The sequence below is a fragment of the Electrophorus electricus genome, chromosome 1, assembly GCF_041902795.1.
Source record: "Electrophorus electricus isolate QZ-2024a chromosome 1, ASM4190279v1, whole genome shotgun sequence".
Taxonomy (NCBI): domain Eukaryota; kingdom Metazoa; phylum Chordata; class Actinopteri; order Gymnotiformes; family Gymnotidae; genus Electrophorus; species Electrophorus electricus.
In genome coordinates, this window is record NC_137497.1 from 14776040 (window position 1) to 14791220 (window position 15181).

Below are 15181 nucleotides of genomic sequence, written 5' to 3' on the forward strand. Positions count from 1 at the left end.
CACACACCTCTCTTACACAAACGTATGCACGCACACACACACACAAGTGTCTTACACAAACGTATGCACACACACACACACACACACACACACACACACACACACACACACACACACACACACACACACACACACACACACACACACACACACACACACACACACACACACACACACACACACACACACACAATACTACAAAATACACCTGTATCTTTCTCTTACACACATACACACACACACCTCTCTCACACACACTCTTACACACACTACACTTCGTTCTCACACATACACGCTACACATCTTTCTCTGTCTCTTACACACACTACACCTGTCTGTCATACACACATACGAACACACACCTCAAACGTATGCACACACACACACACTACAAGTCTCTTACACAAACGTATGCACGCACACACACACACAAGTGTCTTACACAAACGTATGCACACACACACACACACAAACAAAATACACCTGTATCTTTCTCTCATACACGTACACACACACACACTTCTCACACATACATGCTACACATCTCTCTCTGTCATTCACTCTAAACCTCTCACTCTCTCTCACACACACACACACACACACACACAATAAATGATGCTCAAATAAAAGACTGAGCTGCAGTTCCGTACATATGACATAAATACTGTTCAACAAGTTACACATGCTGTGGAATCACAACCTCACTGTGTTAAACTCTGTAGAAATCTACACATTAAAGGTGGAAATCTTTGGAAACTGAAAGGTTTTTCATTCTGTTTTCTGAGTGTTGGAGTGACACAGATACAGATGTTGTACACAGTATGAGTGAAATGTATTATAGAAATGTATTGTAAATATTTGAGATGAAATATTATTCTTATAATATGTTACTAGAGTTTAAGTATAATGTTTATCTAGCCAGAAAAGTCTGTATATTTGATTGAAGTAGGTAAAACAAAAGTAGATTAAAAGAAAAATAACATACCTGTGATTATTTTTGTGGAGAGACTTCCATGTTGTTTTGGAGGGAAAAGAAACCGTAGTGTGTTAAAGGGGACTTTTATGGGGAATATGCCTGCCCAAAGACAGGAAGTGACATCACCTCATTTGCTGTTTTTCCATATTTAAGTTTTTAAGGGAAAATTCAAGAGTGATGTTTTGAAGTTGATTGATATTGGAGAATTTATGATTGCTGGACTTTTATTCTTGTAAATGCTAAACTTTCCTTTTTTGAACATTTTTGTATGTTTTTGATGGGATGTGGTTTTTCTTTTGCACTGGAGCACTGGGAGCCAATAAAAACCTTTTCTTTTGTATCCACTTGGAGTGCTTAATGTTACCGCCAGATATTACTGCATTACAATAGTCCAATCTTGATGTAATAAATGCATGGACCATCTTTTCTGCATCATGTGAGGAGAGTGTTTGATTTAAATTGTGAATGTGCTCATTATACCAAGGTACTAATTTTTTGTCCCTAATGATTGTATTCTTAAGTGGAGCAACATCATTAAAGGTGCACAGGAACAGCACAAACAAAGCACACGGGGCAGAGCTGGGCAGAGATCTATTAATAATAAAGACAGAAACAAGGGCAGTTAAATTCCAAACTTATATCATTCTAAAGGTCTGGAGTACCAAGAGCTGAGCAAAGAGAACAGTGCCCTCACTCAGCTGGTCCGGAAATACAGTTCAGCATTAACACAGTAACACTACACTAACACACACTAACACTACACATGCTGAGGACCAGAAAATAACAGCAAACCCAATCAGAATCACCAGAATTACAAACAACATCACTTATTGGGAAACTCAATCAAAATGTTATCTGGCCCTAAATCAAAGGTACAGCGTGGTAGATTACCTAAGAACACTGTCTGATCCAAAACTGAGGTCCACCCTGACCAAGTACAGACTCAGTGACCACCGCCTGGCCATAGAGACCAGCAGACATAAACAGTGCTGTTTACCTGAAGAGCAGAGACTGTCAGCAGTGCCAGGACTATAAGACCCAGACAAAGTTGCACTTTCTAAATGAATGTACAACATTTAGACAGATTAGAACTAAATTCTTTAAGAAAATTAGCCACGTATTCCCTGAGTTTAAAAACCTCCCTGATGAGGAGAAGCTGCCGTATGTTGTTGGTGAACATAAAGAGTTCAGCACACTGGCAGCGCTGTACGTTCACTCCTGCCACAGTCTGAGGGACAGTGAGTGACCGAGTCAGATACCAGAGACACAAAGACGTTATTATTATTATTATTATTATTATTATTATTATTATAGTTATTATTATTATTATTATCGATATTATTATTATTGATATTATTATTATTATTGTTGTTGTTATTATTATTGGTATTGTTATTATTATTGGTATTATTATTGGTATTGGTATTGGGTGTGTTGTAGTTCTATTATTATTGTTGTTGTTACTAATATTGTAAGTGGTTATATTGTTGTTGTCATCTGTTGTTAGTGTTAATGTCTTTATCAAAGCTTTGGCAAGAGAGAGGGAGATGCACACGGGGACCCAGACTCCTGATGGAGGGAGAGAGAGAGAGAGAGACGAACAGAGAGAGAGAGAGAGAGAGAGAGGGAGAGAGAGAGAGGAAGGGAGGGAGAGAGAGAGGGAGGGAGAGAGAGAGAGAGCCCTACAGGGTCCCAGATGGAGAAGGACAGAGAGAAATTTTCAGATTTCTCTATTATAACTTTATTAAACAATAAACAATATTAAACAATAAAGATCCACCTTTTGCTCACCTCTTGGCAATACAGTGGATTACATGATAACAGTACATTCTCTCTCAGTACATTCACTGTAAAGCTACTAACCCCTCTGTCTGATCACAGCCAAATCACTGTTCATTAATAGGACAGAGACTAACAGTGCTGCACCCACACAGACCAGTCAGCTGTTTAATATCAGGAGACAATACAGATGGGCCCAAAACAGCACAGAGGAGATCCAGAAAGCTCTCAAGAAATTCAAACACTTTTAGACACATTTCTTGAACACTCTTAATAAATCTAAATAAGAAGAATTGGCTTTTCAAAACACATATTGGATAACACATATTAAGTCTCTTTACAATCATTTACTCAAAAATGCAAGACCTGAACAAAAGCATATAACTGAAAAATTTAATATATTAGAACTACCAATAAAGGACTTCTAGAATCCCTTGGACTCACCCATCACTGAGCAGGAACTTAGAAATCAAATTTCTACTCTTAAAACCAAAAAAACCAAGTGTGTCTGATGGCATTTGAAATGAAATGATTAAACACCCAAGGAAAAAAATCCTGAAAAATACCAAAACCATCATTTTCCAAAAAGAGCCAGATCTCAGGCAAACACACCACACAAGTTTCACATTATGAACACAAACACTAGAAATCTGTACAAATTACAATTACTCAGGATTAAAGATTAGTTCAACTGAAAACTTCAATCCAGCAGTCAGTCAACTGAGAGAGAAAACACGCAGGGCATTCTGTGCAATCAAATGTCAAATTCACATTCAAATACCAATTCAAATTTGGCTCAAAATCTTCCAGTCTATCATACAATCAATTCTGCTGTATGGTTGTGAAGTGTGAGGGCTACTCATAATGGAACAAACACCCAGCTGAAATTATGCACTCTGAATTCTGTAAAAATATCTTGAAAGTGCACAGGAAAACAACAAATAATGCCTGTAGAGCTGAATTAGGCCAATTTACACTATTATTCCAAATTCAAAAAAGGATTATTAAATACTGGCTATACTTTAAAAACGGTGACTACCACTGGTACCACTATAAAGCCCTGCAGTGCCAAGAGCTGAGCAGAGAAAAGAGTCCCTTCACACAGCTGGTTCCCTCACACAGCAGGTCCCCTCACACAGCTGGTACCCTCACACAGCAGGTTCCCTCACACAGCAGGTCCCCTCACACAGCTGGTTCCCTCACACAGCTGGTTCCCTCACACAGCAGGTCTTCCACACAGCTGGTCCCCTCACACAGCAGGTCCCCTCACACAGCTGGTTCCCTCACACAGCTGGTTCCCTCACACAGCAGGTCTTCCACACAGCAGGTCCCCTCACACAGCTGGTCCCCTCACACAGCTGGTCCTCTCACACAGCTGGTTCCCTCACACAGCAGGTCTTCCACACAGCTGGTACCCTCACACAGCCGGTCCCCTCACACAGCTGGTACCCTCACACAGCAGGTCCCCTCACACAGCTGGTCCTGACACTGAGTTCATTAACAAACACTAACACTGTAACACACGAGGACCAGTCTGAAATACAAACAATCAGACCAAACCAAATGATAACACTACAAAAGCTAAACTACATTAACTGTTGGAACACACAAACACAAGCTCAAAGCACTGTTTTCTGACCCTAAAATGTCAATACACTCTAGCAGACTTCCTGTACAAAGCAAAGTGAGTGACATTAAACACAGAAACATGTTGACAAAGTACAGACTCAGGGAACACAGCCTGCCCATCCAGACCAGCCAATATAAGTCATGCAGTCTGCAGAAGAGCAGAGACTCTGTCAGCAGTGTAAAAATGACACTGTAGAGACAGAGCTGTACTTTCTCACTGAATGTGAAACATTCAGTCAAACACAACAAATTTACTTTACAAAATTTGAGACGACCGACCCCAACTCTAAGTATCTATTGAATACTGACAAATTGTCCATCCTATTGGGTGAAAAGAAAGCAGCGCTTTAACTGGACAATATACAGCTCCAGAAAAAAATAAGAGACCACTCCAATTGTTTCTTAAATCAGCATCTCCACATGTACAGCAGCCCTTCCATTCAAGTGTTTGTTGAAATCCTTCACAGACACACCTCATTCTACTTAATGAGATGCTGAATAGGTGATCACCTTAACAAAATCCTGTTCTAACGAGCAACAAGATAAAAACCACTGCTGCTGTCATCACTATTCTCTTGTTATAGAACCAGCTGGATGGGAAAAGCAATGCTAGGACTACCCAAAAATTAGTGTAGTCAAAATACAGCTACAGACCATGCCAAAAGAGTTGAAAAGAAAGTTTCTTAATGAGGAAAGCTTTACTGGCAGAGGGATACAGTGAGCATCAGGTTGCTTCTATCTTGAAAATTTCAAAAACTGTGGTTCACAAGTACACGGTCCAGCACCAAACACATGGGACAGCAACAGCTCCAGACTGGCAGAGGTCAAAACGACTCTCTACCGACCATGACGATCGCCACCTCATTCAAATGTCACTTAACAACCGTAACATGATGTCAAGTGACCTACAAAATGAATGGCATGCAGCAGCTGGGGTGAATTGCACAGAGAGGACGGTTCGAAACAGGCTTCTGGGGGCAGGGCTGAAGTCATGCAAAGCTAGAAAAAAGCTCTTCGTCAATGAGAAGCAAAGAAGAACCAGACTGAAGTTTGCAGAAGACCATAAGCATTGGACCATAGAAGATTGGAGTAAGGTCATCTTCTCTGATAAGTGCAATTTTCAGCTTTGTCCAACATCTGGTCATGTAATGGTTAGATGAAGACCTGGAAAACCTACAAGCCAGAGTGTCTTGCAACCGCTGTGAAATTTGGTGCAGGATCGGTGATGATCTGGGGGTGTTTCAGCAAGGCTGGAATCGGGCAGATTTCTCTTTGTGAAGGATACATAAATCAAGCCACTTACCAAACTGTGCTGAAAGAAAACTTGCTTCCTTCTGATCTGATAATGTTCCCCAACTCTGATGATTGTTTTTTTTCAACAGGTCAATGCTCCATGTCACACAGCCAGGTCAATCAAAGTGTGGATGATGTACCACCAGATCAAGAGCCTATCATGGTCAACCCAATCTCCAGACCTGAACCCCATTGAAAACCTCTGTAATGTGATCAAGAGGAAGATGGATGGTCACAAGCCATCAAACAAAGCCAAGCTCCTGGAATTTCTTTGCCAGGAGTGGTAAAAAGTTATCCAACAGCAATGTGAAAGACTGGTGGAAAGCATGCCAAGACGCATGAAAGCTGTGATTAAAAATCAGGTTTATTCCACCAAATATTGATTTCTTGACTCATCCTATGTTGAAATATTAGTACTGTGTTGTTTATAAATGAATATGAGCTTGTTTTCTTTGCATTACTTGTGGTCTGAAATTTCTGTAACTGTTTTGTTATTTTGACCATTAGTCATTTTCATTAAAAAATCATGCTCTAAAATACAATATTTTTATCTGGAATTTTTAAGAAATGTTGCCAGTAGTTTATAGAATAAAACAAAACTGCTCAGCCTGGTCAAACACATACCCATCAACTGTAAACCTAGAGAAACTGTTAATTTTGTAGTACTCTCTTATTTTTTAATGGTACCAATTGAGACAACCTAAATGAACATTTAACACTGTTATTTTCTGCACTGTTTGCTTAAGTATATCTGTACTCTGTCAGCAGGGCACTTATTTTAAATAAAAATCTCCACAGGTAATCAAAAATAAATAAAGAAGACCCACCCCTCACCCCCCGCCCAACCTTCTCAGTCAACGGCAGGAAGGAAAAGAACAATGCCAGTGCTGATTATAAAAAAGACATTTAATTGGCCAATGAATCGTTGGAGAAACGTTGAAATTGTTTACAGTTTTTCATGTGTATACTTGATTTCTGTGAGCGTTATTGTCACAGACTGCTACTCCCCCATAAGTCACGTGGTGAGGCCCGCCGCGTGCAGGGGGATCCACACGTACTGTGAATAAATGTTTTGTAACCACACCACTTTGGGATTACATACACAGCGTTTATTGTTAAGTGTCAATGTGTCTATTTAAACCCTGTCTGTGTGTGTCCCTTTGTTGGTCATTGTCGCTACATGTGTGTTAACTCCTGGCCCTGTAGCAGTAACGTTGGTTTGTGTAGTTCCCGTTAATGTGTAAATCTCTTCGTACGCTGTTTACAAATTGGCTGCTGCTTCTCATCTGCCTGTGAGTGATTTGAGTGTTAAAGCTGATTTCTGCCTGCAAAGCGTCCTTGAGTTTGAGAAAGGCACTAAATAAATGTAACCAATTAATAATAATTTTTATTTCTAATGTGGCTTATGTTTTGTTTTTTTTAGTTTGGCCTTGTTTGCTCCTGAAGCTCAATCCCTCTACATGTGACCCTCAATAAATCTGCAAATACTTCACCCCCAATACCACTGTTCACTGTAGTAATTATGCCGTGTGTTAATATGTAAATGTGGTCAGTGATGGTGCAGTAATTATGCTGTGTGTTAATATGTAAATGTAGTCAGTGATGGTGCAGTAATTATGCTGTGTGTTAATATGTAAATGTAGTTAGTAATGGTGCAGTAATTATGCTGTGTTAATGTGTAAATGTAGTCAGTGATGGTGCAGTAATTTTGCTGTGTGTTAATATGTAAATGCAGTCAGTAATGGTGCAGTAATTATGCTGTGTGTTAATGTGTAAATGTTGTCAGTGATGGTGCAGTAATTATGCTGTGTTAGTATGTAAATGTAGTCAGTGATGGTGCAGTAATTTTGCTGTGTGTTAATATGTAAATCAAGTCAGTGATGGTGCAGTAATTATGCTGTGTGTTAATATGTAAATGTAGTCAGTGATGGTGCAGTAATTATGCTGTGTGTTAATGTGTAAATGTAGTCAGTGATGGTGCAGTAATTATGCTGTGTGTTAATATGTAAATGTAGTCAGTGAGGGTGTAGTGATTGTGCTGTGTGTTAATATGACAGACTGGAGCTTCAGCAGTGATCATAGTTATGGCGGAGCACAGGTGGTGATCAGAGTGGTGGTGGTTGTTGTTGTTGTTGTGGCCCCCCCCCCCCCCCCCCCCCTTTGTGTAGCTCATTCTCTCCACTGGTTCATTCCCTTTGAACTCTGAATATATTTCTATTCTACATTTACAATATCTCTCTACAATATCTCTCCTCATTCTCACTCCTACTTACTCTCTCACCCCTCACACCTACTCACTCTCACCCCTCACTCCTACTCACTATCACCCTCACTCCTACTCACTCTCACCCCTTACTCCTACTCACTATCACCCTCACTCCTACTCACTCTCACCCATCACTCCTACTCACTCACACCTCACTCATACTCCTCACTCTCACCCTTCACTCCTACTCCTCACTCCAAGTGAGATACTGGTGATGGCCCCTACTGTGCCGAGGCTTCGGAGCGCATGTTGAGAGATTCAGGAAGTCTTTTATGAAACATGTATCGAGGCTTGCTTCTTTAAGGACGAATGACATCACTGATGCTGCCGGAAACCTCACTGGTTCAGGAAGCATTTCGAGTGTCGGCGCAATTTATAAACACACATAAAGTGCAATGGATCCATGCTAAATTTGCATGTTTGTATTCTGTCAATTTGTCTGTGACATTGATGAGCTTGTTTTCATGGAGCCTGCTAAAAGGAAAAGGGTTTCCCCTGTATGGAAACACTTTGAGCAGATCTCTCCAAATAAGGTATTGCACATAATATGCCTGTAATTAATGAAATGTGTTACTACTATAATATTCACAAGGCATTTTTTTTCCATTCCAAGCCATTGGGATACAACAACAACACCTCATCTATGTTATTGTACTTGTCATGTATAATGAGGGGGATAGAGTTGGATCCAGCCAAGGTGGGTATGCGTTTCCAATTTTCATATTTGTTAATCAACCATGATAATAATGACATTGATCACGATGCTACATTCATCACACACATCAAAAAATAAAAACAAAACATGTGCACATGTTCATGTAATATTTTTTTCACTGTTAACATTAATATGCATATATATATATATATATATATATATATATATATATATATATATATATATATATATATATATATATATATATATATATGTGTGTGTCTGTGTGTGTGTGTGTGTGTGTGTGTGTGTGTGTGTGTGTGTGTGTGTATATACTGTATATACATATTTATATACTGAATTATTCTCTGCACCATGTTATTTGCAGTTTGGACTGGATTACAAAGAGTAAAAATGACAAAGTGTAATCTAATCTTTACAAAGCAGTGATCAGAAAGGAAGAGCTGGATGAGGCTTTGGTCTCCATGATTGTTAGAGACACACAGCCATTTAGCACAGTTGAGGATAAAGGCTTCAGGGACTTCGTAGCAGAATTTGATCCAACCTATATTTTCCCAACTAGGAAAGTATGTGTGGTGACATGGATAAATTATGAGAGTGATATTAAAAAAGGATATTTTCTTCCTTCCCTTTAGACCACAAAGGCCGTGGTTGAGACCCAACATCAACAAGAGAAAGAGAAGACCATAGCTGAGGTCCAGAAAGTTCCTGCAGTGAGTTTGACAGCAGACACGCCTACTCGGCTGTGACCTGCCATTTTATAGATGACAACACACGTCTGAAGTCCACATTACTTGGTGTAGTGAAAGTCCCGCAGGCACACACAGCTGAAAATTTGGCCTGTGTGAAATCCTCTCTTATGGAAGAATGGGAAATAAAATCCAAAGTAACATGTCTAGTTACTGATGGCGCATCTGATTTGATTGCTTGTGGCAAATAGCTGAAGCTGCCTCATGCCTTCTGCATTGCTCACACCCTGAATATAGTTGTTAAAAAAGCTCTCGAACTAACCCCAGTGCTGTCTGCCATTCCTACAAAGGCAAGGAAGCTGGTGGGCTATTTTAGAAGCAGCACAACTGCCAAAGTTACTAACATTATTTTCACATTTGTTTACACATTGTTTTATATTGCTACATATGTAACGTTTAGGTTTTTATTGTTAAAGGAGAAGCTGGACCTTGTTCAAGAGCATATGGGAAAACCAAAAAAGAAACTGATTCAGGAGGTTGAAACAAGGTGGTACAGCAGCTTTCAAATGCTGGAGCGATTAGTAGAACTCAGGGAGCCTGTAAGCATTGGCAGGCTTACAAACTGGTATTCCTGCTCTAATCTGTGATGAGTACAATAATGTTTGTGAGCTCCTGTCTATACTGTCTCCTTTTCACAAGGCCACACTGGTGCTGACAGAGGAGAAAAAGGTATCTGGCTCCAAAGTGGTGCTATTATTGAAAATGGTGGAAAAGATGCTCCAGGAAGAGGCAGCAAAGGTAACGGTAGCTAGTGAACTGGGAGAGACCTCATCAGGCTCCTTAGGGAAAAACTCCACACAGCATGAGCATTATATCGCTGGGAACGCTGCTAGACCCAAGATACAAATCACTTGGATCCTTTAGCCCAAAAAAGGCAGATGAAGGAATAAAACAACTCACCTTTGAATGTGCCAATGTAATAAGGTCTAGACAGTCACATTCAATACCAGCTGCAGCTTCAACATCACAGGATGCTGTAGCTGAAAGACCTGGTTAGTATTTTTGCATTGGATTAAAGTCAATTTCAGAGTTATAACCTCATTCATATTATCTGGTTTTGCTTCTCAGGAAACAAACTGTGGTGTGATTTTGATGCCACATTCATGGAGGCCAGAAGAACTCACAATATCACTGCTGATGCCACAGTTGAAGTGCAGACCTGGCAGAACTGAAGAAAAGCAGAACACAGGGTCCCCTCCAGTACTGGCAGAGGCAGAGGTGCATATATCCAAATCTCTACAGGCTTGCTGTGGGATACTTGTGCACCCCTGCCTTCTCAGTACCATGTGAAAGTGTTTTCTTCAAAGCTGGGGAAGTTCTTTTCAAAAAGAGAAACCAACTGAGTCCAAGCACAGTGGAAAAAAATATTATTTCTTAATAAAAGTGGATGAAGTCACCACAGTATTCATAAGCATAACCATTTTCCCATCTTTGAAAAACACTGCAACAGTCTTAAAAACATCTCAACATAAACATCTCATGTCCTATTTGGTTTATTTAAACATTGACTGAAATCAACCTGTTTTTTGACACTAGTAGACCTCCAAAACCATTACCTACACATCAAAAACAGAGTAGATGAATGAATGAACCACACAAAATCATATTAAGGTGTTTCTTTAACCTGTGCCAGAAGCAATCAGGGTAAAACACAAGCCAAATATGATGCCTTACTGGCTCCAGAATATTCCTTTCAGTGTCTACAGATAGACTTTACGCACATTCCACCTTGTGGTCAGTTGAAGTACGTGCTAGTGATTGTAGACAGGTTTTCCAAGTGCACTGAGGCGTTTCCTTGTTCTAAGGAAGACTTTCAACAGGCCTGTCATCCCACTGGAACTTACGCTAACTTAATTTAGATTTAAAAAACTGATCAAAATGTTTCCTCTTTCATTTAAATCATCACATCCTTGTTCAGGGAAGTCTTGCATCCTTACAGGACTCCCTGGAAGTTCAGGAAACACGTGTAAGAGCCCTGCTATTCACACTGCATTGTGTAACCCTAGTCAGATGTTTCTATCAACAAAAATACAAAACAAAAAGAACAACAAAACTCCCCAAAACTGCAAACCATCATAAAACAATAAAACTGTTCTAGGTACAGCTGCAATGTAATGATTCCTGAAATGTATTTTCATCTCGATCAGTTCCACTCCTTGGTCCTCTGTGTTTCTTCACACCTATAAGGCTTGTCTTGTACATATTTGTTTGTTGGTGGAGTTGTTTGTGTTTACACTGCTTGTTTACATTGCTTGTTCACCTCCTGTCAGAGGGTGAATGTATTTTTTCTGTCATTTAGGCATCTGATAAAGTGACAAAGGAATTAATCTACAAAACCAGAGTCGATCTACTAACAGGTGGTAGTGTTGTAACACTGACAGTGGTAGAAAAGAGAATTTTTTTAAAACCAGAATTTATTTTTCACGTTACATTCTATATTAAATAAAAAATAAATTTACTTCAGATCTCAAGGCAGAGCTGTCTACTGTATGGAAAATGGTAAATTGTTAATACAGAGATTTAATTATGTATTTAATGCAGATCATTCGTATTGGCTGAATGAACCTTTCACTCTTCTGTCATGTCTATCTGCCTAACTATCAGGTGTGTGTGTGTTTGTGTGTTTTTTCTCTCACTCTCTCTCCCTCCCGCACACACACACACACACACACACACACACACACACACACACACACACACACACACACACACACATTCTCTCTCTCACATTTTCTCTCTCTCAATGTCACATTCTCTCACTCTCACTCTTGCATGCTGGCCTTCGGTAACACTGCCCTCCACCACCTGCACCTCCCGTTATCCACCTGTACCTTGTTGCCTCTGCCCCCTGCCCTGTCCTGCCTTGCCCTGCCCTGCCCTGCCCTTCCACCCCACCTGGCTGACTGAGTGAGTACTTGGCCATTCCAGCCAATCCGAGCATCAGGGTCAGCTGTTACAGAGGACAGACGAGTGTCACACAGTACACTGATCTAAGCCCTCTATTCATCCCTACACTGATCTAAGCCCTCTATTCACCCCTACACTGATCTAAGCCCTCTATTCACCCCTACACTGATCTAAGCCCTCTATTCACCCCTACACTGATCTAAGCCCTCTATTCACCCCTACACTGATCTAAGCGCTCTATTCACCCCTACACTGATATAAGCCCTCTATTCACCCCTACACTGATCTAAGCCCTCTATTCACCAGTACACTGATCTAAGACCTCTATTCACCCCTACACTGATCTAAGCCCTCTATTCACCAGTACACTGATCTAATTTAACTGTACTCTTAGCAGTTAGCTAAGTTCTGCAGCATTAAATAGTAAATCTACAGGTCTTTGTGGCCTTCACAAGTACCTGATGAAGCTGTCGATACCTTGTCTGTCATCTTTGGACCGCATGTCATCAGCAGACCATTTTCTAAATCACAGAGACAACACTCTGTGGTGACCCGCTTCATGTAACTGGTGTAACGGAATTAAATGGAAAAGACGGAGGCGTTCACACTGTAAACCCACATGACTGCAGCCCAGAGAAGTGCCAGCTTTGGAGGCCGCCCCCCCCCCCCCCCAATTTAAATGCAGCACTCAAATGTCTGTGGGTGAATACAGTACAGTGTGCCGCCATTTTGGAAGTAACTCAAACTCATTTTACAAGAATTTCAGTAGTGCACAGTGATGATAAAGACTTAATATTCATACATACACCATACACATCATTATTCAAAGTAATCTAAGCATATGGTTTCAAATAAAACAATAAAGGATTCTGGTACCTAATTTTCTAATGACTGTCTGAAATTCTAGATACCACACAATATAAGCAGATGGACAAACCGATTATGGCACATGCTCTTGACCCACTCAAAGCTGGCATATGATGGATAATTTACACTACTAGTTTCTACTTGAAACATGCTACAAAGGCACCTGTTGTTCTTGTTCATTCGCTGCTATTCCGATATGCCTCTGCCTATAATTCCTGGTGTTTGCACTGCCTGGGTCTATGAAAGCAGGGAGCAGGCGTGTGTGCGTTTGGAAGCGGTCTCAATGTCCGGTCTCTGCTCATCCCAGGAACTGCTACCATTACAAACACTTCAAAAATCCTTCCACTGTCTACATGTTGTAAACACCTTAAAGAGAATTTACATACTGAAACTTGTTCTATGTAATTTATGTGTTCATGGGTTTTATGGTGCCTTATTCTCTCTCTTCATGTGTCTATATATCATGTCAGATAGTGAGTGAAGTGACTGGTCTACATTTTACATCAGTACATCTTTATTTATTTCCACATTTTTTAAACATGGAACTGATTCTTCATAAAGGAGAGCATCAACACCATCACTTGTGAAGTGTTTTTTGTTTTTGTTTTTTAAACATGGAGCTTATCCTCTGTGAGAAAGAGCTCTGACATCTTTTGCAGAGAGTTCGGCTTCCGGTGTAGATCTAAAACGAGAAAGAAATACCATCAGAAACCAAATGGTGTTTAACATTCGAGCTTTCTAAAAAGCAAACTGTTTTTCTCTGCTTCTGAAGAGCCTTACTTTTATGCACACCAAAACTCAGAGCTTGTTCTTGTTCTTCCATGGACTGTCATGCTACTAAATTCATTAAGAACATAAATATATAAAATAGACCACTACTTTACCTTCCTGACAGTTCTTGAGATCCTCCCCATTAGGCGATGTATCCAGTGTGTCTGCCTGGTCTTAGCTTCAGCCACACCAGATACAGTGGTCCTTACTGTTGTCAGCTTTGCAGATCTTGAGCCGTCTGTGGAGGGACAGTAGAGGAACTGGGCCAGATCTTTCCTCTGAATGACCTTAACAAATGATAAGGCTCCTCCAAGCACCAGACCACCACTGATGAATGCTTGGGTCACATTCACATTTTTCCTGGCCTCAATTCTTCTGAGGAGCTCATTATACACAGCTTCAATGACTGAACTGTGGAACTCCTCAGGGAGGTACATCCTATTCTCCACATGCACTCCAGTTGCACTGAACAAAAGCCCATGCACACATTCAGCTGCAGAGGTAAAATGGCCATTCCATGGTTGTGTCACCTGTGACCCAGCAACACTTGTACAGAATTCCTTTTCTACCTTCAGGAAAACTGTACGAAGACAGTGGTGTACTGCACAAAGAGACACAGTAGGAACCCCAAAGCGTGTTGTGCTCATTTGGGGTTCTGAGCCATATGAGGTTCTTTCATTGGTGGAAGCCGTTGATAATTTTACATCGATCATCTGTAACTCAGTATTACAAACAAAAGTGTAAACAGAATAGTTCCACATCAAAAGGCTAAAAAATGGACCGCCCAAAAACCGGTGGGAAAACATAATGAAAATAGTGTCAATACAGGAGGCTAAACTAACTCTAGCCACATGTTAGCTAGCTAGCTAATATTAGATATGAAATACCTAAACCCTACCGTTAGTTAACAAGCTAGCTAGCATTAGCATAGTGAACTAAATACACAAAGCGACATCCTCTGTGGTTGCTGCTAAACACAGATATTGTCTCCGTAGTTATGACAACGGCTACACTTTCCCCAAAACCGACGGCGCACAATTTCCATCGTTTCTAACCTCCCGGTTTCATGAGGATGGAAGGGAAAACTTACCTGATATTCTGCCATGATGCGATCAAAGTCGTTATAACAGAAAACTGCTCAGCACACTAAAATATATATACTCGCTATGTGGCGTCATAATAGACTTGGTTGCCCCGACAACAGCCTTTATGAAGTAGGCAGCAGGGAATGCTGTGAAAATGTATTAATATTCATAAAACCTCCATTC